Source organism: Patiria miniata, unplaced genomic scaffold (genome assembly GCF_015706575.1).
Source record: "Patiria miniata isolate m_02_andy unplaced genomic scaffold, ASM1570657v1 HiC_scaffold_24, whole genome shotgun sequence".
Classification (NCBI taxonomy): Eukaryota; Metazoa; Echinodermata; class Asteroidea; order Valvatida; family Asterinidae; genus Patiria; species Patiria miniata.
Window position 1 is genome coordinate 5,220,189 of NW_024037063.1, and position 25,753 is coordinate 5,245,941.

Here is a 25,753-nt window from a genome sequence, read left to right on the forward strand (position 1 = left end):
ATATTTAAAGGTTAGATTGCGCAATCCTAAAAAAAAATCACATGACCATTCACCTCATTTAAATAACAAAAAGCAGAAAACTGAATATTCAAAAGGATTGACAATGGTCCAAAATGGCTGCTTTTACAGGCATTGATTTTTATTGATTCCAGAATTTTCTTCATAATTTTAACATTTACGAACACGTTTCGTTTATTTTGGGTTGGTACAATCAAGTTAACCTTATTTATCCCATTTGTCTGCCAACTATATCAGTTTTAAGTACTGTAATTGTTAACACTAAACATATGAGAAATATTAGCATCTAAGATTTTAGGTTGGAAATATCCCCTCATTTCGATATGCAGCAAACAATTTAGTTGACCAATTTATTTTAAACGTCGAGTTGTTTTGTAGCGAGAGTTTTTTGCAGGGGGAGAAACAATATCAGAAAATACTATTTGTAAATTTACTTGTAATTTTCAAGCAGTGATGTGATGTAAAGACCCAATAAAGTGGATGAAGATAAAAATCCTCCAAAATTGCCCCTTTTGGAAGAATAATACATTCACAGTATTAATATATGCACTAAATGTAGTACCTGAAATAATCACCACATTGGAATTAACACAAATCTGAAGTTACATGAGGATAATTTACATACATGTACATGTACACATGTAGCTACTACAAATTAACCCTTCAAGTGATCATGGTTTGCCAGTAGAGCCTCGTTTTCAATCTAACCATAAAAAGGGCCACAGTTTTTTCTCTGATTGAGTCAAGTTACTAGACTAACTTTAGTACTTCACACAGCTACTAAGATTATTCAAATGCTGTAATGAACCATCAGCTGAATGTGCATTGTAGATAACATTGTATTACATCATACACTTTGATGAGCAAGTTTTCATACACTGTACATGCACATCACAATTAAGTATGGTTCCCAATGAATAACAAATGACCATGTCAATTACTTTCCAGCAGACTGTTACAAGTTTAAAGGTTTTCTCAAAATTTTCTGGCCCTTTCAAAAGATGTCGAAAAAAACCACCATAAGTGTTCAAAAATGAGCAATTCCTAGACCAAATTCATCGTTACAAATGTCTGATCAACTACATGCCGTAATTTACAGATGAATTTTTATTTTGTTTAAAGTACAAAATAAATGAATTTTTCTGGTGTATTGATTTTGCAAGTTTGCAATCTGTTCATTCCCAGGAAAAATACTTCTAGGTGTCGTGTTCAAAGAAACCCATCTCAATGTACCATTATTTCAACAGAACATAATGCATGTACATGATCGAACAAAGGCATCAACATACAATGTAGCATCTTCTTTGTCACATACGTTTACATGTTAACACACAAAATATCATTATCAGCTGATTTTCAAGCACTTAATTTTCTAGAAGTGATCAATGAATTACACATGATGTTAAGAACTTGACAATTACACAGTGACACAGTTCAGTAAGGACGTGAGAGTTTAGGCTGATGATCAAGACCATTGTGACATTAAAGGTGCATGGTATGAGTCAACCCTAAGCCAACAATCAAGTAAACCCAGATACAAAGCCTTAATTCATTTTCCATGGAATCTCACAAACTCTGCAATCTAAAACATGTTTCAGCTATTGGACAAGGGCTCAAGTACAACACAATCACTTTCACATAATTGTACAAATCCAGCTACTCCACGTTATGTACATCGCAGCAATTGTTACTTGACAAATAAATTTACATCATGTTACATTTTTAATTACACTTACATACATAGGCAAAAGTTTGTACATCGTTCCATTCGTTGTTTTGCTATTTACAAAAATAGAGTGGAAATCATAAAAAGTGTATTCGTTTTCTCTGTTATCGTGGTTGTGACACATCTTAAATCGATAATTTTTAAATAACATTTAGATATATGACTGTTACAAGGATGTGTCCAGAATATGGAAGTGTGCACATAGACTTGCCTCATTTTAATTAGCTTAAATGTATTACATTAATTACTGTACAGTGTTTTTTGGCCTTCACATTATTACAAAATGACCAATTTGCTGGACTTAAAAATGTGACATGGGTGGATCAACTCTAAGTGCCTCCTTTTCCATACAATACCCGACATCAAAAATGATGAAAGACAACGTGATGGTTTACATGTGATATGCGTTAGTTATGCAAACATTAGATTTAATTTTAACAAGCATAAATTTCAGTTTCAAAAGATAAGAAATTTGACACAATCTATGGGGTTTGCTTCAAAAGCTCATTTCAAGTTTTAAAGGTCAAGTCTGATAATTATGTCTGCTACTCCTTACTTTTTAGAGGAAAAGAACCATTGGCATTTCATAAGTAAATCTGTAACATTGTGAACTTCCCATGTAAATAATTAATCGGTAAATTTGAAAATTTGATATCGGCCCTTCAACATTTTTTTAGTTGTTGATGTTTACCACACCCTCAATTCACCAAATGTAATTAAAGAATTAATTTACCAAAACCAAATGATAGGAATAATCTCTCGGGAAACATTTCCGGGTGTACATCATTGTACATAATTTTATATTTCTAAATGTTTCAGATAAGAAGTGTTGACACTAAGAAACTTTTACTTTCTTTCTTTCCATAAAACATCATCAATCTATTACACCAATGCTTTCCTAAAATGACCTTTGACCCTGAAAACCTTCGCCTCATTAGGTATTATTGGTGCGCCTTGTTGGGATTCCAGTACCTCGTGGAAGCTTGCTGGCCCCCCTGCCACGGACAGGCAAGGCAATCCTGCTTCCCCTCTGCTGTGGCTGTTGCCCTCTTGTCTTGGGAGACGCCGGTGGTGTACCCTGCTCCTCTTCTGATGATTCTCTCTCGGGTGATCGGGATGGGCAGCCCCGAGCAAGTCCTGGTGGAGACTGCTTCCTGCGAGCAAACTGACTGGTCGGGATGGGACCAGCTTTAGGTCGAGTGTCTGATGTTGCTACTGATTGTTCTGCTCTCCTGACAAGCGTCGGCTGCTGTAAGCCAGATGGTTTTACAGAGATTCCATTCTGCATCGAAACTGGGTTGGAGTTGGCATCTATGAGAGCTGGCTGCCTGTTGACAGCGCCTCTGCGATTGGTAGCTGGTTCCTGTTTAGTAGCTGCAGCAGCCTTGGGCATTGGTAGCAGCGATGGGATCTTCAGTGGAACACTGCCGTTCTCTCTGTGCTCAACCTGTGACTGGGTTTCCTTCTGAGTCTGCGCTAAGGGACCTCTAGGAGGCAACCCAGAAAGCTTCCCTGCTGGCTGTCGACTGGGCATCATCCTGATCTCTTTAGGTTTGGGAATTCCATCTGAGCTGCCGTTGATCTCAAGCATGCCCTTCTGCTGGAGCTCTAGCATCCCCTGTCGGTTCCCAGACTGTGACTTCTGGGCAATCCCTGTACTCCTCGACTGCTGGGGTTGAGGAAGTTGACGCTTGAGGGGACCACCTCTCCGATCCTCAGCAGGTTGGCTTCCATCATCTTGCTGAGACCCATCTGATATAAGACTGTCTTGAGACCCAGTCAGTTTGGACTTGTAGGAGGCTGGCTGCATCAGCTTGGATCTGCTGGTCTGCTTCTTGGGACCACCTGCCTTCTGGGTAGCAGCTCCTGGAGAGGTTCCCTTGTGGCTTGGAGATGCTTGGATGGTCTGGGATGCTTTGCTGCCTGTCGCCTTCTGAGATTCTCTGTTGGAACTCTGGGTCACCCCTGCCAAGCAAGAATTAACAGCCGTACCTTCCTTAGTTGGGCTACTGGGAATCCTTGTCTTGGACATCTTTCCTGGTTGTACCCTTTCCGGGGAGCTCTTGCTGGATGGTGGAGTCAGGCTTCGCTGTTGATGTCTTCTTGTCTCAGGAGGAGATGTCTCCATCGGATCTGGTAGCTGGAATGAGGAGGGCTCTGGTGATGAGGTTGGGGAGCGGCCGACTTTGAGGGGGCTCCCTTCGTGAGAAGCCCCATGGGACACTTTCTCCAGTTCCCCTACCTGTGAAGGAAAAACAAGCTTTTCGTTACACTTCTGTGGCAGAGAACTGACTCATGTAGTGGTTTAGATTCAGCTTGTTGTGTCTACCAAAACTGATTCTGAAGATATGACAGTTGTTTTGCAATGTTATGTATTTATCTTAACTGTTGAAGAAACAAATATGTATGTCCGTACGGTAAATTATTGCATTTCTTTTTTAAGGCAAGAGTACCTAGTGTACTCAACTGTCTGAAGGAATAAAAATTATGAGTATTTGTTGTCGATGAAACGTCAAAAGCTTGCTTTGTACAAAGTACAGTTTTCAACATGTTAAACTGGCATACATGTAATCTTCAAACATGTTAGTGTCCCAATGCACAGCAAACAAGCAAAATAGAACATGTGTTAGTTTGCAGTAAAAAAGACTGAAATGCAAAGAAAACTAATTGCAAAACGGAACAGATCACTTGCTTTTCCACGAGAATTAAGAGTATAAAATTTCACAATACATTAGATCAATACAATAGTTATCTGTTTGCTATCAATGTGTACCAATTACACTACATGTACATGAACACAGCGCCTTTTCTAACACCCGACAAATTATTACTTTTGGCTGTAAAACAAAACTGAAAAATAAATGTCTGTTTTCTCAAACGTTTCAACAAAAGTACAGGTACTATACTTCATTTAATATAACAAAAAAAGTTGTCATAATTCTTAAACACAGAAGAAAATTCTAATACTCTAAGAGTGATGCAAAAAAAATATACAGAAACATGAATCAGACCAAAATTTGGCCGTAGAAATCAAAATAAAGTGCAACTCTATGAAAATGAAGTCTGGATAAACAGGTCGATGACATTTCTTTATTTAACCCTACTCTCCCATCCTTCATGAGCTACCAGGAGGTTTTGAAGGAATTTGAAGGATTGAGAAAGGTAGAACCCAGTCCCTACAGTTTTACTTGAGACTTAATGCTCCGTAAGTGTCGGAGTGGCCTAGTTGTTAGGGTTTGTGAGTTTGTGACTCATGATCAGAGAGTCAGGGGTTCAAATCCAGCTGATTGTCATACATGTATGTTGTGTCCTTGGGCAGGCCACTTCACCCTACTTGCCTCTCTCCACCCAGGAGTATAAATGGGTACCGGCATTAGCTGGGGAGTAACCTGCGATTGACCTGGGTCTCATCCAGGGGAATAGAAATACATGCATTTTCAGTCGTTTCATGCCAAGGAAACCGGAGGTAAATGACTGATGGGCCATATTGGCTCATGACAGACTTTACCAATGATCCATACAAGTACATGTACATGTATTGCATTGGGTTCATCTGGGTCCATTTGGGAATGTTACTGCATCACTAAATGGCTTTTAGAAGCTTGTTTGGGTTAAAAATGCAAATTGAACGCATTTCTCTGAACTCCATATCATGCATGAATTGCATACTGTCAGACGCATCCAAGGAAACACATTCAGAAAAAAACAGGATGCAATTAAGAAGCAGATCCGTGAGACACTGTCTCTTCAATCACACATGATTCTTGCACTTACAACTTGGACATTAACTGGAAGCCATTAAATCCTGATGGTGACTACATAGAACAGTGTCTGCCTGAAACTGTGCAAACATATAAGGGCAACAAACAGTGAAATATGCAGAGTGCAGTCGTCCCTAGGCTTTGGCAACTCTATGCCGGCATCCAAACCAGATTCCTAAACTTAAAATTGAAATCATGACTTCACTACCCGAGGAATTAAATTGCCCGAGAAATACAATGTAGTTGCTTGTGGCTTGAAGTGAGTTGATTTCAGGCAGCCTTTAATCATTCTGAAGATGGCGTTATAATAATGTTTATTCAAAGACTGGGATATGGGAAGAAACCAATTGTACATCTTGGAAAATAGGAAAATAAAGTGTCAATTCCCAAGGGAATAGCAAATCTCAGATGCATCAGGACAACTACCCAAACGGATTTCCAATGAGTATTTGCGCCCTTGAACCTCTTTGAAAATAATGAATTTTGCCCCACCCTAGTGTCTTTAGTCCTGACATGGTACTTGTCACAAGACTTCAGAACACATCAAGGATAAAAATATAAACATGTTTATGTATTACAGTAAAAAGAAATTGTTTCTGTACTTTTTAACACACACACACACAAAAGGAAGCTGGAGTACATGAAGAAACAAATAAAACTCAGGCTTTCCCAACATGATTATTGGTCTGATTAAAACAAACTGAAAGAGCAATGCAATGTGAAGAGCACATGGGTTTTCTGTAAGACTGTTCCTTAGGACCACAAAGATTATCAGCGAACCAGTGCATACAACCGCTTCTACAGTTACTACATGGACCGTACCGACAGTGCTGTTATAATGCTGTTCACTAGTGTACGGAGTTGTCATGGTCGTACATGTGGTGTGCCACCCCTTCAATTGTGTGAGTAAGCCGCATACCGCCCTCTATCGCTCTTGCACAGATCAATTGCAAATGTTTGTGTACCTGTAAGTAGCCCTAGGTCGCAACTAAACAACTTTGTTGAGTCTATCTACCCTGAAAACCAGGTGTACGTGTAATATGCCTGCCGGAACTGTGACCCATTACATTATGACCCAACATAAGTCACTAACACCAACTACATGTACAAAAACACAAAATGCACGATAAAATACATCACGTACATGATTCAAACAGAACACAATGCCATGCCGTGTGACACATGATTCAACCATTGCTATAATGTTAACAGTTGCTACCTTGAGACTATGGAGTCGAATGTATTCCTCATAGGCAGCCTTTATCTTACTACGGGGGAAGAAGTTAGATAAAACGATCGACGTTAGTAAGAAATCATTCAGTGGTAATGGCAATGAAGATTTAGTATAATGCATTATGGGAGTTAGCGTAACAATATAAATTATTGAGGGAAGGGGTATCATGCAGTTTTGCACAGCTTATGTTTGTACAGAAATGCATGCACTGAATACACCATTAGTGGGAGGCAAAAAGAGAGTCAAAAAATCTGATTTTGTCAATGACGACAACAATAACACCCAGTGCATAACTTGAAGCTTGTGAATAATACATACATCTTCAGAAGCAGTTTCTTTTTTTTCTTCTCATGACAAGCTTGAGCAGAAGACAATCGCATCGAATATTTTACTAAATAAATATATGTGCATTTTTTTTTAATAAATAAGGAGACTTAAAGGGAATATACATCATTTGCTTTTGCTGTAATTTTCAGAAATGGATGGAATTGGGGGGTTGGACATATATAGCAAATATAGTTACACTGACTTTTTTGAGGTTTTGGGTTCAAAAATGCTTTACAAACCAAGAAAAACCATCATTTTCCTGTAGTCTGGTTCCCTGACTCCATTTAAGAAGAAACAGAGCAGTTTACATACATTGGGGGAATTGTAAGGTCATGGAACCAGTCTAGCTGGCTTGTACCCGTTCATAGGTGTGTAATCGATTGCAAACAAGTGTGATGGTCAATTGGGGCCAGTATTTGAAAAAAAGCCAGTTTTTTTCCAACGCTGGTCGGCCGATCAGCGTTGGAAATTGATACAAAAATACCACTTTTCTTGAAAATGACAGTGTACCAGGTGCCATGATTTTACAGGATGCTTTACACTGTCATTCACTAACAGTCCAGCAAGGTATTTCAAAATGATTCGGGAGTTTTATTTTTTGATGTTTGCAAATGTTGTATTTTCCCTTTAAGACTTTTTACTAGTATAACCATGCTAAACAAATTTTTGTAGCGTTTCTGTACTCTTTTGGACAAAGATGCATATAATACAAATGAATGATATCTGAATTGTTGGGGGAAAAAGGTTAGGGTAAACATGTACAAGATGATGAAAGATGAACAGATGATGAAACACATGATGTACAGATGATGAAAAAAATGACACTAACATTAAAAGGTTTTAATGAATGATGATGACATTGGCAAGGTCAAACCTATGGACTATTGACATACATGTACATGTACATTTGTAGCAAGACCAATAATTTTATGATGTATACATGTACATAATGAACCATGCAGGAGGGATAACAATTAAGGATCCTTAACAAAATACAATACGTGCAATGCACCATGATTTCCTTGCTCTAGCTTTCGATTTCATTTCATTTTTTTTGGAAGAAATCAAACCAACTTCTTTTAAATATTTTTTTGGCACTGATATTTTTAGTTCAGTCTCAATGTTGAAGGGAACATTTTTTTAACTAGTTGCTGAATCTCATCAAAGTGAAACTTCAGCGAGCACCTTGTGGTTATTGACACTCACAGATACTGAAAGTAAGACAGAATTCAATGCAGCCTAAACCACGATTTATTGGAAGAAACAGTTCCATGTGATGATGGCATGCTTCAACAAGGAAATAACATTTTAGTCTCTAGTTGTGACTTCCTGCTCTATTTCTCTACACTGACATACGGACATAATAATTACGCCTTCTCATGTTTTTCACATAATGAATGCACTCTTACTCAAAAGGTAACAATTTCTCATTAGGATTTCATGTCGAACACTGATTTTAACATGCTCTTCATTAAAAAGATAAGCTATCTGCACAGCGTATCTGGCTCGTAACCGCCTTACTCCTTTTTGTATTTTGCAAAGGCTGGTTGTTTCTTTAACACATTTATAGTTTTATCTGCATGTACCGGTATCATATTAATTGTCAAAATATCCTCGCCATCCAAATCATCTTAGGTTTACTACATTTTACATGTATGACCCTTTGACCTTTAACATCTAAACCAAATGGACAAAGATGCTTCACAAGACAATGAAAACTACCACACAAAACATCTGTACAAATGAAGGCCTTGAAATCTACTGGAACTTGGCTTAGTGCAACTTGGTGAAGTATGATGGTGAGCTTCTACGTTATAGACACTCTAAGACATGAAATTGAGTGATGGGGATGATGCAGTGGGTCGAAAGGATAAGGTTGGGTGGGGTTTCAAGAATTGGAAGGGGTGGGCTGAAGGAGGGGGGGGGGGGGCTAGGATGGGTAGGGAGTGGTGGGCTGAGAGTAGTTGGCTGTGGCTGTTACATGCATGCTTGCAATACCAACATAAAATGCAAATCACATCTGTTTACAGCACAATCACAGATGGTACATGTATGAAATGAAAACAAAAACACAAAAAATTTGGGACAAGGCAGCAACAAAACCTAAGTCAACGATCTTCAAATGAACAAAATAAAAGTCCTGTTTATTATCAGTCATTGTAATCATTTGATCGCAGCCATGACAGCATGCTATTATAATCATATTTATAGCATGCTTATAGCGGCAGCACATGGCAAGTTGGAACCTACTTTTACATGCACCAATAGAGACCTACATTATGTGGACATGTTTTAAGGGTTTAAATCCTAAATAACATAATTTTGTTATGACTGCACTACCCTGCATCAAAATCAATATGAAACACTAAAGACAACTATACATTCATGAGAAATACGAGTCCAACTCGGCTAAAAAAATGTCCCTCCATTTGCAAATAGGTTTGCTAAGAAAGATTCTGCGTAAGTGTGACGGAGCAATGACTCAACATTTTGCAAGTAATGAACCGTACAGAGAAACAAGGGACCCAGAAAGATCAACTGCCGACGCGTATCAGAGATGACAGATTGATCAACTGTTTATCTAATAACTTTCAACACTGCACAATTTTTTCCCCTGAATTTTTCAGTCTCTTTTCAAGGGACTCTCAAATTTCTCCAAGCCTTGGTCTCATAAATTCACCGATGCTGGGGTTGAATTTGATTGAGCTGCTACGCAGGATAAACTGCTGAGTAAATTCTCCTGGTAAGCAAGAATCAGCTGAGCACAAGTACCAACCAGTATACATTGAATGACTTTTTAGCTGGTAACCTTGTTTTGCTCAGCTAATATTTTCTCAGCTTAGCAAATTCTGTGCAGCTGCATAAAAATTGGTCCCAAGCTCAGTTTTTGACCCTCTGACCTTTATTCTGACGTACTTCTCTAAGGGAGATAAATGGGTCCTAGACTCACATCCGGACTTTGCAAGTCGGGTTTCCTTAGTCGGTGTACCGATCCAATACAAAAGAAAATGTAGACAAGAGTCCAGGGATAAATCCAAGTTGGAGACGGGGCTCAATTCCAGTTTGGCCAAATGCTTGTTTACTTTTACCTTCTGGCTGATATTGCCTGTGAAAAAAAATTGCAGCTTAACAGAGTGCTAGTTTTTTCCTGTATCTTGCTCAACACCTGTCGCTTCTGTTAAGTAGGGGCTTTGAATTAAGCCTCAGAAATCCTGGCAGAGCAACCAGATACACATCAAAATAAGTTAAAACTTAAAAGCGACAGCTACTGATGTGAGAGGTTATTTCTTCATCCGGGATTGAAAGAAAAGGGCCTGCCTTCTTCACTAAATACATTTTTTTCCAAAGTGTAACATTCTGCACCTTCATAATTCTATTATAAACCAATTTACATGTGCTTGTTGGAAACCATGTCCTTCAACACATCCAGTTAATATGTTGCCCTGAATTAATTAGTGGTGTGCATTTACGGGTAGCACATGTACAGCCTGTCTCCAAAAAAAATGGTACATGTACAATCAGAAAAAAAATTGGTTAAATATGAAATTTCAAAATAAGTCATTCTTTGGTATAATATTAAAGAACAAAGACTGGGCTTTCCAATAGTGTTTGTTTGATCTTATTTGCTTTTGTCAATTCAGAGATATAATCAATTTAGTGCGATACACCAAAATCGATTTTGTGCCACTTTTATGCATGGGCAGAGTTGTTTCGAGTACTGTGCCATGCTGTCTTGAAGCTCACAAAAGATTGCAACTTGGCAAAAGAAACAAACTCGATTTTTGTGTTCCGCAGTAAACTGGAGTTATCTCTGGATTGACAAAAGCAAATGAGATGAAACAAAAAGTATTGGAAAGCCTGGTCTTTTTTCTTTAATGTGATGCTCAAAACGACTTACTTATGTTGAGATTTAATATTGAAAAAAAAAATCGTTTTCAATTGTACCATTTTTTTTGAGACAGGCTGTACATGTACAGACACCGGATACCCTATTGAAGTACAACACGGGTACCCGTAAAAGAAACCCAACCCCAAAATTCAAATCCTGGAAGTTAGTCAAGTTGGTTACGGGTACCCAATCCCATAATCTTGAACCGGCTCGTGACATCAGCAGTTGGGCGCTCAGTTCCGATATGGGATGCACACCCCTAGAATCCAATTTTCAAAACTGTAAAACTACATGACTAATTTTGTCTCTGACTATTGAGCTACATTTAGTTGCTACAAACTACATGTAACATTTGGATATATTGATGGAGTGCAAGCTTTTTAAATGATTAGGACAGCCAACTAAAAAGTTATGGCATCTAAAAAAATAAACCTTTAAGTGTTAAGAGCATAGATGTATCCATAGAGAAATTAAAAAAAAAACTTTAATAGAAAGTTAACGGGAAGCTAAAAATATTTTTACATGTAGGACTTGCATCAGCATGAGAAAGCAGAATCAATGAAAAAAAAAAGAATCTTGGGGAGGCAATATGGAACGTGTAGATGATGTCACCAATATATCTGCCACTTTTATTTATAATCAAAACATCCTGCATTGTGGGTGTGTGAAACATCGCCAGACAAAACATGGAAAAGTACATTGTTGCCTTTAATAAGCACACAATCTGGAAGAGTGATTTTAGGTCAACTTGTGCAAAAAATGCAAAGATCATGCTTCATTTAAAAAAAAATTGGAAAAATCGCTGCTCAGTTTTTCAAGCAAGAGTAAGTTTCCTTTGAAGGGATGGGAATTCTGAAACTACGAAAAGGCAAACTTTAATGTAAGTCATTCTAATAAGCTTTCTCGAGAAACAATATAAAATTTCATTATCCATCTGTTTTCTAATCTGTTTTAAAACTTAACAAATCCACAGTAAGCTGAACACAACGCACTACAGTAGCATGCACATATACGGAACTTCACCAGGTATCTGTAAGTGTACGCAACTGGATAAACAAAACCACAAGGGGGCGCTTTCCACATATTGGACAGAGTGACACCATCTGAACAAGGGCAGCTGGGGGAAAGCATGCAGAAAGCACAAACACTGCAACAGAAGACCTCATGCTGTTAACTTTTTTGTTGTTGAAAGGAGCGGCATTGGTTGCATTTTGTTTGTTTTCTTTGGGTTATCGTTTACCTGACTTCAGCCCTGCATTTGCGACGAGTTGGACTAGAGGAAGGAGCTTTGGATGGGAAAGACTGGGGAAGGGGGGATACAAAACATAGATACAGAGAGAGAGAGAGAGAGGTTCTGTCAATTGTAACAGACACTTAACAAACCAAGTACAAGGACCAGTTTCCGGCTCAAATTTATAGGCTTTTTAAAATAGTTTTTCACCATGAAAGGGTCCGCTATTGTCAGTAATGCCTGTTCTAGTTATGTTCACAATGTGACTGAGAATAAAGTCTAAGTTAATTTTTGCAACGTGAAAGACTGTGTGGCTGAGAACAAGGCATTTACTAAAGGCAGACCTGTGAAGATAACCATGTTATTGTTTTTACGATACCACATTGAAAATGTTCCCTTTTATTTGGTGAGCTCATGCTATCAGTAATATGGAAAAAAAAACAAAGGAAAGTACCAAAAATTATCCACATACTTGATTTTAGTCTACCTTGCAATTCCCGACTCAAACATTTAGTTTCACAAATGTACCCCGTCACTGTGGATTTTATAAACTAAAATGTACGGTATCTGATAGCATTATGACCAAAAAAAGAAAAGCTTAGGGAAAAATCCAAATGAAGAAAGAGAATTGAAGTTGAAAGTCAAGTCCCTGCCATCCTGTCAATGGCAGCAAATGATGAGGATTACTGTTACGAGGCAAACAAGCATACTGTACATGTACAGGAAGATTTGATATTGCCAAGTAAAATACACCTGACATTTAACTTTGTCATAAAGTGCACCTTAATAAACTTTGTTACTTATCAAGTGACAGCATTGTTCACTATTTATTTGGTGACAACAGATTCCTTTGGTCAACAACTGGCAGGATACAGGTCTAGCGATAGCGACAAGCAACAAACCCAGAGGCCAGAACGAGACGAACCCTCGTCCAGGGACGAGACAAGTTTGTGTGTACGAAAACAACAAAAACCCTATGCTTGCTGTTTGCTGTGACTCATAATGCTTCAGTCGGTTGGGGATTACGCAGCCTAAGATTTTAATCGTCACAAGCGAGCTGGCGTCTGCATTCACGCCATTTGCCGTTGCCGAAAGTGACTTGTGATAAACAGGAACCTGGATGCTGAGAAATGTATTTATAGACAACGAGCTGGGCTCGTCTTGATTCAAGTCCACTTTTTTTTTACGGTGATCTGTCTACAAAAGTTTTGTTATATTTATTTCATCGACTTTGTACCATTTTAGTTGGATTTGGAGCTTGACTAGTTTTAATTCAAGATCATTCTAGTGAAATAATCGGCACATATCTACAGCTGCATGAGTTTAAACCAATCAGCAGGACATACTGGTACTCATGTCATCGGTCAAGAAACTATGAATATAGGTGTTTTATAACATACAATTGATAGATTTCGTACCTGTATGGCACCGAATGCAACTTGCACAACTACAAGTAGAAACATATTCCCGCTTACCAACTTAATAGAATTAAACCGTAAAAAAAAGGTTAACTTTGCACATGTTGGTGTACCGCTGTTTAGTAATAATGGTAGTTGAGCTGGTTGTAAAGTGGATGATGAAACAGACTTGGGACTATGGATCCAAGGTATTACCCATTGTTCCGTCTTCCTCCGTAAAACAATTTTCAACTTGTGGGCAATTCTAGCGTTGTAAAAGGAAGTGTAATATCTGCAACAGAGCCAATATACCATGATATTTATTTAATAATTCAGAGAAATGATCCCAAACTCCTAGTCTGCAATCTCCTGGACAACTAGATGATGGGTGCATAAGACTTGAAAAATACTTTTTCAGGTTTTATTCACTGAGCTCTTCAAACATCTGTCACAGACATTAGATAACGCAAGAATTGTCCTTCAGCTGGAAAATAGATGAAAGGACTGAAAGTTTTTCCATGGGGACTGTTTTGCATTTATGGAATGTGGGGAATTCTTACTCGACTACTTACAGATGTTGGTAAATTAACCTGCAGGGATTGGTCCTTGGTTTCGCTGGTACGCTGCGTTTCACTGGTGATCTGAGTACTGACATTGCACTGATCCGGCTTGGTCTAGGTTGGGGGAAAAAATAATGAAAATGATTGGGAAAATGTGGTAGGATGATTAAATTATTGAGAGAAAATTGTGTGGTTCTTAAACGAATGATACATGTACATGTCAATTTCCAAAAGTAGGCTCTGCTCCGCTTGAATACAAAAGAAACCAAATTAGGCACTCAATTGAAAATGAAAAATGGCGTAGTCAAATATATGTTCTTTGAATTTCATTATTACCTTGATGAAGATCGACAAGGTCTCTTGTCTTAGTGAAATTACTAGCAAATTGATTCAGATGAATTCAGCCAAGAAAAAGAAACTTTTTTAATAAATGACAAAACTGAATCTACTGTCAGGAAACACATCAATTTGTGATTTTTTTCAGGGAAGGGGGTGGGGGTGGGTTGATGAGATAGGGGGTTTGGTTATTGTCATACCATTTGTGACTGTAAACGAAGCTCATTCAACTTCTGTTGTGCGTCTGCAAACAGCTCTTGCAAATTTTTCACTTCCTTCCGAAGAACAGCGTTTTCCTGGATCGGGAAACAAGAAGAAAAGGAAGAGGATGTTGAATCAGTGTCCACTGATTGCTCAGAGAAGGCATGGTATTGTACTACATGTAGTCTGCTCTACATGGGGATACTCCATATTTGATTTTGACGAGAACAAAGAAGTCAGCGGCATGTTAAGGGAACAAAGACATGAAGGCTAAAATTGTCCTCAAATATTTTTATTATCTACTGCCCCCGACGGATTATCTCAAAAATAGCTTGTACAACGTATGCGCCATGGCAGGGGGCCTCATAGATAGGAGTGATTGTGTGCCCAGATAGGTGTACGGTTCCCGCAAGATACATTAATTGAAACTGTCGTTATACAATGTACCTCTGTAAAACATTGTAATTTCCCTCAAGGACTCAACCCCCGTCCTACTTGTGACTCGAAAACCCAGCTAGATCACCAGCTGAATCATGACTATGTCATTCATTTGACCTCCGTTTTCCTGTCTGGGACCCTACCTCTTTCAGGTCTTCAATGATTACTTCCTGTATTGGGTTGGCCTCGCTGCATGGGCTGGTGGGCAGACTACTACAAGGACTCTGGAGATTAAAAGCATAACAGTATTCACATGATTTTTACTGTAACAGGAAACATGTAGTCACATGGATTTCGAATGAAACCAACACTACATACATACTGCACACTGTACTGTCTAAGCTTGTGCAGTATTGAGATTTTGAGTGTCCACGGTCTATCTTCACAAAAATAGCGTGGTCCGTAATCGGTATTGTCAAGTCCATTTCTGGGAGGAGTATTAAGTCATCAAAAGACAGGTGGTGTCAGGGAAACTGCAAACAGGCAGCATGGCAGAACTTCAAGGGCTTTGCTGGAGGACTCGTTAGCACAATGCTCACCTTATTTAGTTATCATGACTACAAGGAATTCACAAAAGTATCAGTAGATCTGGCCATCATCATTTGGTATTGTTCAGTATCAAAAAAATGTTGTCACCATTCAGTATTATTGAAAAATACGTAGTCCATGTCTAGAATTGTCACTAAAGCCACATGTTCTGAAACGTTCTACATTGATAGAAAATGTCAAAATTCACACAGTACTTACAATCTGCCCCATGGAATGTTCAAACGGAGAAGAGGTGTTGTCAACCTGCAATTTACGATGAAAGAAAACCAAACACAATTATTAAGAACGACTGAATGGACCAATCTGGATATGGCCGTAAGCCCGCACCACGTGTACACATCTCACAGTGCTTGTAACTTAGCTACCATGGTCACCTGACCGGTCACCTGACCAAAAGTCCAGATCTAATTGGTCAATGCGCACTGTTTGATTGACGGCCAGCAAGAGTTCATTGACCTAGAGGTACAAATTAAGGTTTGATAAAAATACTGCTTACTGTCTGGAGCGCCCTTTTGAGCTTGAGCAGCATGGTCTTGACTGACGTCATGTCCTGTATCATGTGTCTGTACACCGTAGCGTCTACCATAACTGCTCCATCTTCATCAGGGGTAGAGTGGGCCATCTAGGGGGCCGTAAGGGGTGGGCATTACCCCCACTCTGGGAACGGACTCGGGAGGGGTTGGCATTGCCATTCTTGTTTCTGGAGTTTTGCGGAGGACAAAATATTAAACAGAATGACGTGTTAGGCTAACCATTTCATTAAGGAATCATGTTTCTCCATTTTTATCCACTACAGCATGACGCACAAGTATACATGTAACATAGTTCCAATTAATTACTTGCTTATAATCACTGTGCAAAAGTGCTGTTCTGAAACTACAGAAGGCAAGCTCCTGGAACTTGCTTGCAGAAGAAAATCGTGGTATTTTGACAAGAACACAAATCATGAGAAAAATCACAAATCACAACTACAGGTTAAGTTTTTATCAAAAGTACATGTGCAGTAAATTCAATATTAGGTTTTGCCCTTCACCGACATGTTAACACTGTATACTCAGTGTGTAAGCTCTGGAGTGAAAGTTTGGAAAACTCATTCAGTGGGACTCGATTCGAACCCGCGACCTTCTGCTTTCTAGTAGTGCAGACGTCTTACCACTTGACCACGAATTGCCGAGATCAGTTGGCTAGTTGGAAACTGATGTAGCAGCGCAGCGGCTACCGCAGTGACTTTTACATAAAGTCTCGTAGACTTTACACGTACATGATTAGCTACATGTACATGTATATTAGCAGTACAAAATTCGTCATCACACACCCAGGCTGGCACTGAATACTTCCTGTTTATAGTCAAATCACCCAACTAAATAATTGTAAAACTAAAATACTGGATTGACAATATTTTTTTAGATGACGTACCTTTTAAACATTGTACACATTGCCTGCCACATTGTGTGCACTTACTCTACAGCAGAACAAATTGATCCAATTACATCGCAATAAGAGGTCCATTAGATGTAGATGATAAAAGTTGCCATTGTCATGTATTCCCTACACGTTAGCTGTTTGAGAACATTTCTATCCGATTGGTACTGCACAAACACTGTTTCAAAGTTGTTTCCTTACGGCAGTATGTCGAGTGTGACCACATAATTATGAACTGAACAAATATGAAATTTAGACTGTGCACTACAGCTCAAGTTGCATGACAGGCCTATAATAACGAATACATATGGAAAATAGATGAACAATAGACCCTGGACAAGCTGACTGCACAAGTTGTCTGGAACAAATATCAAAACAGTTTTTGTTTCCTTTGTCGTTTGCCTGGCTCTTTGTGGTTTTTGGTATGACCTATATTTAGCACATGCCAACTGTATTAGTCATGTTATAGTGACGTGTATCGTAAATCATAACAACATATGGGCAATTACTTTGTGCCGGGACAATTTAACGAGCGGTCTGCTATTGCCACAGATGTTGTAAATTACCGTGGAAAAATAAGCTAGGGCTCTTGTTCCTAGCAGTACACACAGGAGAACATACATGTTCAACATATACATGTACAATGTTTTTAAACATGGTTTAAAAAAAGGAAGAAAATTAGTATTAGGATTATTCAATTCAATAAAACAAAAAGGTTTCAACAATTAATTGACCTCTAGCACAAAATTCCCCCGCAGACCTGTGAACAAAGTGGACCACATCAACATGATAAAGGAATGTTAATATTACGAGTGAAAATTTAAGCACTCTAACATGCAGACGTGAAAAAAAAATGAGTAAGAAAATTGAATTCTGATTAGTACACAGTGCTGTGGATAGTGAAACTTGACATTACAGCATGTACAGAGATGAGATACGTGTACATGTTCATGTACAATGTACATGTAGGCTCAGTCATACTTTCTTTTCACTGCGCTAGGTACATGTACAATTGTTATAACATAACAGTACACGTATACATATGTACATTAAATCAATCAATTATGCGTATGCAGTGCACGTACAAACATTTCTAATGGTGCAACACTACTGAAGTAAACTCTGCTAAGGCTGTCCGGAATATACCAAATATTCCAATATTCGATCATCAACGGAATATTTGAATAGCTTTTTACCACTTCGAATACTCAAAAAAAGAAAAAAAAAAAGCACCGACACATCTGTTATTTTAATCCGAAAGTTGCGGTGCTTTATTGTCTGAAGTATTTTTTTTGTCGATTGTGGGAAAGCCCTTGACAGTTATAAAATACTGCACAACACACCAGCGGCCCATAACACCGATCGCTGCATGCACATTTTATCCAACGTGCTTTGCGTACAACTTAGTTGCAACTTGATTGGCGAGTTTTGAATATTCAAATATTTGGTCAAACGCAGTTTCGAATAATTGAATACTAAATTATTCGAAAATGGAAAGCCCTAAACTCTGGCTATAAACTACAAAGCTTTGCTTACTGATTCTGTTTTTCGGTGAAATGGACAAAGTTTTGCATACATGGCCATGAAGAAAATATATGAATCAGTACAATAAAATTGAGCTGATCTGTTTTTTTCCCATCAAATTTAATCACACCCAGACTTGAAGATGAAGACCTCATTTCTGCCAAGATAGCTACTAGAACTACAAGTATGCAGAAAATGTTTGTGATGTCAATTGTAACAACATGCATGGAATTGAAGCAAAAAACAGAACCCGCTACCAAATAGAAGGATGTCTGCGCATGACTAGAAGAAACTATTGACCATTCACCACAAACGTAAGCTGCAAATCTTTACAAATGATCAAAATGTTGTAGTTTTGGTTTCTTACACCAAGTTGCGTTTTGCAGGATTAAGAATATTGCCTTGTTGGAAAAATTTCATCAATCTAAATTTACGATTTGTTCAGTCCTTTTGTGGTGAAAGGTCGTGAGTCTACCGCAACTGGAAGAAGAAAAAAACAATCAGTGACAAAAGACTGAAGCAGCTTCTACGAGGAAGAACCGCAAGATGACAGAACATCAGCATGATCACACCCACTGCAAACACAATTTGACCATAAACAGACAATCCTCAGTACTTATGGCTGATAAATATTTGCCGTATGGCTCAATAAAGTCATATATCTGGCTACTTCACTGTAGGGTTTACTTTTAGAATAGCACAGGGGTACCGTCCTCGCCTCCCACCTCTGTGACCCACGCTCAAATCTCATCCACGTCAACCAGTGAAATTGAGTTCAACTCCCCGACTCTGTGGATTCTATGGTTCTACGCACCCTTAAAATTGAACATTCCTCCTTCTATAGATATATATTTTTGTCAGTTTTCATACCGGTAGCTACAATAGGCCCTACATTTTTATTTTTCAACTCTCTTCCTTGTATAAATATGTGGCCTTTCTACAATTGAGAGGGAAGTTGTACATGTACACTGTACAATGTACATGTACATGTTTGCACACAATGTCTGTCTGCATACGCATACTACACGTACCGGTATGTACACTATTTATACATCTATGTACAATTTGCATGAAGCAGCCATCTTAGTTAAAATAATTTTAGTTCAGAAACAGTGAACGGCTACTACTCATGCATTCATGTACATCTCCTTGGAACCAAAAAAGTACATCTCAAAGACAGCTAAAATGCAAAAGATAGGCCTACATGTAGTATGTGGTACAACCAAAATAAATTTGACAAGTACAGAGTAGCAAATGGCCATAGGTACTGAGGACTGCTTATATATGGCCAACTGTCGATTGTAAACAAGAACCCGACGCAATACCTGTCTGCATCACGATAACTAGAACTGTAAATGAGTGACTGAAGCTCCTCCACTGGCGACTGGCAAAGCTCGTCTGGCACCGGGTGGGCGGGGAAACTCCTTCCCCCACGCCTCCCTGACGGAATGGCCAAGGGGGAAGGGGACAAACCCCTGGTCACACCGACCCTACAGGGTGGGGGAGAGAGCAGATGTATAAACATGAAGGATGGGAACAAGCAGTTAATCTGGAATGGCGGAAAATGAATGTACTGTGAACAATATGAACAGTAGAAATGATTATTGATCCTAAAAGTCTGCAATTTGAATTGCATAGTAAATTATGCTTCTGTTACTTGTTAGTAATCAACTTATAATAATCAATACAATTGATTGTCTATGCCGGAGTCTGACCCATCTGGCATAGTGCAGCTGTCATCATTTCATTGAGCAAAACGTACAGTATAATAAAAATTGTAAACAAATGACACTAATAAAAACACATCAATGTTCGTTTTGGCCTTGTGGTAAGACAAAGATGTACTGTCTGACTGTGTAACATTGTGTAAACTGTAAAGGCCATGTTCAATGTTGGTAAATTCTTTCCTTGATAAAAAAAAGAATAGACATGTCATGTCTCGAAACCAGGCTGATCCGGGAAGTATTAAAATACACTTACATTATACTATTCAACCGAAGCCATGGAAGCCCACAAATTGTAAGAACTCATTCATAATGTCAAAAAGTCGGCTTTTGCTGCTTTATCTTCTCTGTGTGTGTCTTTTTGTTTATCGAAGTTACGTCCAAACTTGAATTTACAACCAAAGAATTTAGCCGGGAAGTGCCTTGTTTTGGCATGGGCTGTTACAAAATGTTTACATACTGACTATACAAACCTTGATACACTTGTAATTGATCCGTGAGCCATTTCCTTTAGACATGTTAGAAAGACACTCAAACCATGGAGCTACCGGGGGTACCTCTAAGGGCACACTGTCTGATTGATTGTAGCATTACATGTATGCATGTACATGTACAGTACATGCTCACCCTACACAAACATAGTAAATTGGCAATTTTATGCATGCATCTGCCCAACCTGCCTACGGCATTTCTCGCCACACATGTACGTCAAACTTAATTATCCATATCCCTACTCCGCATGTAAAGTGGAAATTAATGCAATTTTATTTTATCAATTTCCTTCTCCATCTATCACAACAAGGACCAAGTCCTGTACAGTAATGAACTCATGTACAACATAAATGAACACGAGATGTAAACAAATTTAAATTATTGACAAGCTACATACGTACATGTATCATGCAATACATGCACCGGTGCATGTACAATACACGTATGTACTGTATGTTATGTAAATTATGTGATCTTTGTTCTATGGTTGAACTTTAAGCAAACAGAAACTCAGTGGTGTTGTTCCTTATCTCAAAATACAAACAGAAACCTGTCTCAAATGACACTATTCAAACACTCAAGTGTAGGTAGCTCTGAACAGATTTACATACATGTATGGATACATGTACACCCACAATTTAATTAAAAATTGTGCAGTTTACATGGGTATTGTGCTGTGTAATGTACACTACAGGTACATTTGTATATTTAGTTGGAGAGCTAAAAACAGCATGGTAGTTGGTACTGTACATATTTATGTATGTGTTGTGCCCATTCTTGAAAATCACGCATTCTCGAGAATGGGCATGCACATTCTCGAGAATGGGCGCGCATTCTTAAGAATGAGCGCCCATTCTTAAGAACGAGCACGCGTTCTTAAGAATGAGCGCTCATTCTTAAGATTGGGTGGGAATATCACGTGCACAATTTATGAATTTTGCCCAATCTTAACAAACATTGCACGACATAATTATGTTAAATGAATTGTATAGCGGTTAAAAGGGAAACAATTCATATAAAGAGGAAAGAAAATGTGCTATGCTTCTGTACTCGTATAACTACGATAATTTGAATCAAATTAAACCTGTTATTATTGCTTTTTTCTGCCCACTATGGGAAGTTTTGTAATAACAGAGGACTGGGAACTAGTCTGGGAAGTGCTTTGTTTAGGCTAGACAAGTTACAAGTCCCTGCATGTATCATATGCGTGCCACGAAAAAACCGATGTCCAGAAGCTGCCAAAATTGTTCTTTTGACTAGATAGAATCCAGCTCTGCGACGTTATGGTGGGATGTGAACAATAAATTGGTGGCAATTTAAATGGGAAATAGCATTAGCACTATGGGATGTCGCAGTATTCATTCTCATTCTTCACATTCTTCATTCTTACGTCCCCCCCCCCCCCCCCCCCCCCGCTTTTATTATCCCAAAAATCTGAATTCTTTGCACTAGTATTATTATGTCTCTTATATTTTCCCGGTCCCCCCCCCCCCCCCATATTAATACGCCTTTACTTATCATAATTATCCACTCTACTTTTCAGCGCCTTGCGTTGCAACAGTATAATTATTGAGAATCAGTGAACGAGGATTCAGCTAAACTTGCCAAGCGCAGCCGGTGCTCGGCATCGACAAGACCGTTATCTTGTCGCGCATTCTCGAGAATGTGCGCTCAATCTGGAAGAGTTATTTTCTGCCAAGATTGAGCAAGGATCCAGTTGCACATTCTCAAGAATGTGCATGCCCATTCTCGAGAATGCGTGATTTTCAAGAATGGGCACAACATATGCATTGTGTTTAGGTTTCAAAGAGACACCCCAATCTGTTCAATAATACATGTACCATGGAGGTTCATGTAGAATTAGATGATAATCAAAATTTACAATGTACATGTATACATGTACATGGTTTAATGTATAAAACAATGTACATGTACACATACACATGTAGTCATGTACATGTATACAACATGTACCATGTCATGCATACACACTGTATCTAATATGCTGTCATGACTGTACAATACACATGGTGCAAATGCATGACATTGCTGTATTGTGCACATTTGAATGGACAATGCTGAACCATACGGTACAGTGAGTCAGGAAATTTTGTTCCGACTGTCTGACGTCATGCAAGGGATAGGATATGAGTGAATAGCCATCGCTTGCTAAGGCATGTAAGGCAACTGAAAGTGCCAAGAAAAACTGATGATATGTACAATGTACACTGCATTGTCATGATTGTAGCAATTGACAAGGAAGTCAAAAATGCTGCCAACATAAAGTGTAGGACTAGGAGCATTGATCTTCCATGGAAGCAATTTATCAACTTTGTACATGTACATAAATGTACATGGAAGACTTAAAAAAGAACCCCCAAAAACGTAAAAGTTGCATGTTAACGTCATTTTCAAATGCCTGTTAAAAGACACTTGAAAACCGCCAAAGAAAATTGTCCAGTATGTTATTGGACAATTTGAAAGACACTTGAAAACCGCCAAAGAAAATTGTCCAGTATGTTATTGGACAATTTTCTTTGGCGGTTAACATCTTTATTTCCATGATCTTTCATGGTCATTGTACGCGAACATTTCAACATGAAAGATGTAAGATTACGTAGGTGAACATCAACCTTTTGCTACATTCAATCACTTTGTTTCTTGAAGGCCATGAACTGTACCATTTTTTTTTTGCGCAGGCTTTACTCACTGAGGGCAGTTGAATACTGCACATCATGCAGAACAAAAAAACCTATGCACTATCTGCAGCCAAGTAAATACCATGACAAACCAATTTTCTGGTTCAGCAATTTATGACCAAAGAAAGAATGTATAAAGTTCTGCTAGACAAAAATTGTTTTGATAAATTTGTGGTATGTACATTGTACAAATATGTACATGAACATATACATGTACCGTACTAGTCTTTTCATACAAGGCACGGACTTGTAATCCAAAGAAATTATCAAAGAAACAAAGCAGGCACAGCGTGTTTTCACAAACCACAGATTTTGGGAATACTGACATGACTTTCACTTTATCAGACAAATTACTCATCCAATAGAACTGGCTACAGGTCTAGTCCTGTAATTACAACGCCCGACTCGTTGAGGCTAAAGTAAAAGGGCAGCCACCAAGTTGGCCCAGTTATTAATCTCAAAAGATTGATTAGATTAGAAAGAATTGAAAAGCACTTCCTGTCCAGTCACCCACCTTTTTTCTAGACTGCCAGTGGTTGCTTGCAACTGTGCTTGATCGACGCTTACAGCCCTTGCGCGACCAGTCGTTGGACAGACATGTTGGGTTCGGTACATTGCTGCCGTTTCCTCAACGCTAAGGCTTCGGCTTAGTAAACACGACGACTCGTCCCTTGTATCAAACATGTCGTCCTCCAGGTACCTGCTGTCGCACATCAGGTCTTCGGAGCAAAGCGAGTCCAGCTCGCACGAGTCCAGCGACTCGGAGCAGTGTTTGATCGCACTGATGTGAGGCTTGCGGAGCTGGAAAGCAAGGTCAAGGGGTCGCGCAGGGGTTGAGTAGGCATCCCCAGTAGATTGTATCCCACCCATTGTGCCAGAGTGCTGCCGATGTCTGGGTGATAGGTAGCCACCCGGACGCGAGGTCTTGATGCGGGAGTAGACCGCGGAGTTGATCTCGGTTGGGATATTATGGGCCGGACTAGCACTGGGGCGGGACGCGTCCTGCTCTGGCGGCATGGCCTCACCAAGTGATTGCAACTGGGCTTCTGACTGGCCTGAGATTGACACGTCATGCGAGTCTTTCCCCACTGCCGCGCTGCTGCAGGGCTCAACAGCACCACAGGAAATTGGATTTTCCTTCTGGGCCAACTCCGGGGCTGCCTTGGGTAATTCCTCCTTGACAGTTGTTTCAGAGTTCTGACTTGCGATGCCACAATCCTCGGCCGGCTCTAGCTTGAATGTCCTGTTGACGATGCAGGTCGGAGATTCCTCAATCGGAAATGTCCTGTTTATAACATCTGGGCTAAGATTCCCAGCGCTGTTGTCTTTTGTGAAAGTACTGTTCAACTGTGATCGGTTATCCGAGCTTTCGTGAGGCACACCACTGTTGGTGCTATCGTGTAACGGGGAGGTGGATCTGGACATGCTAATTCCGCTTGAGTTCAAGCCTTCCGATTGGCTGCTGCTGGCTTGCCGTTTGATCCCCCGCGGCTCGTCACTGAAGACACTTCGGTAAGGCATGGGCTGCCCGTAGACTTTGGCACTACTGTTTGAGCTGACGGAACTACGATCGCTCTCTGGAGTCCGAACGCTGCTAGTCGATTCCCGATCTGGCGGTGACCCGTGGGGTAAATTCAAGTCCAAACTGTGACCTCTAAGCCCAGACCCTGTACTCCCATTTTTGATGTTGGCATTCAGTTCGTCGCCATTATTGCTACCTCTGCCCAAGTCTGATTTGCCATTTGTTGTTCCGTTTTCAATCGAGGTGATTTTCTGCCACGTAAACCCAAAGCCAAACCTGGATGACGTCTTCCCTTCCTGAACAGACTTCCCGTTGCCATGGTTACCAAGCGTGGCTGACTTTCCTTTGTTCTTTTTCCCATTAGTTCTATTCTCCTCGTCTTTCAGATCGCTTAACCGCTTCTCGTAGCTCGCAACAATTGACGATGTCTTAGACCGTCGTTTCACCTCGTCCTCTTTACGATTTTTGACCTGACTTGGTGGCCGTATCTTCACACCACCGTTCAGGTCTTCTTTTGCACTCTTTAAATGCATGTCAAGTTCCGACTCCTGTGGCGGCGGCGTTTTCTTCTTACGGAAGGACGGCAAACGGGAGATGAAGGATCTTTTGGTTTTTGATGCACTCCCTTTTGTCAGGGACACGTCTGCCTTGGCAGACATGCTTGCCAGGTACCTTTATACTGCCTCTCTTTTGTCCGTAAAAT

The 25,753-nt window shown here is 39.5% G+C and overlaps 1 pseudogene; it reads right to left on the reverse strand.

The window, feature by feature from the left end:
* Positions 1–805: 805 nt before the first annotated feature.
* Positions 806–25,709, reverse strand: LOC119731658 (annotated as a pseudogene).
* Positions 25,710–25,753: the final 44 nt, after the last annotated feature.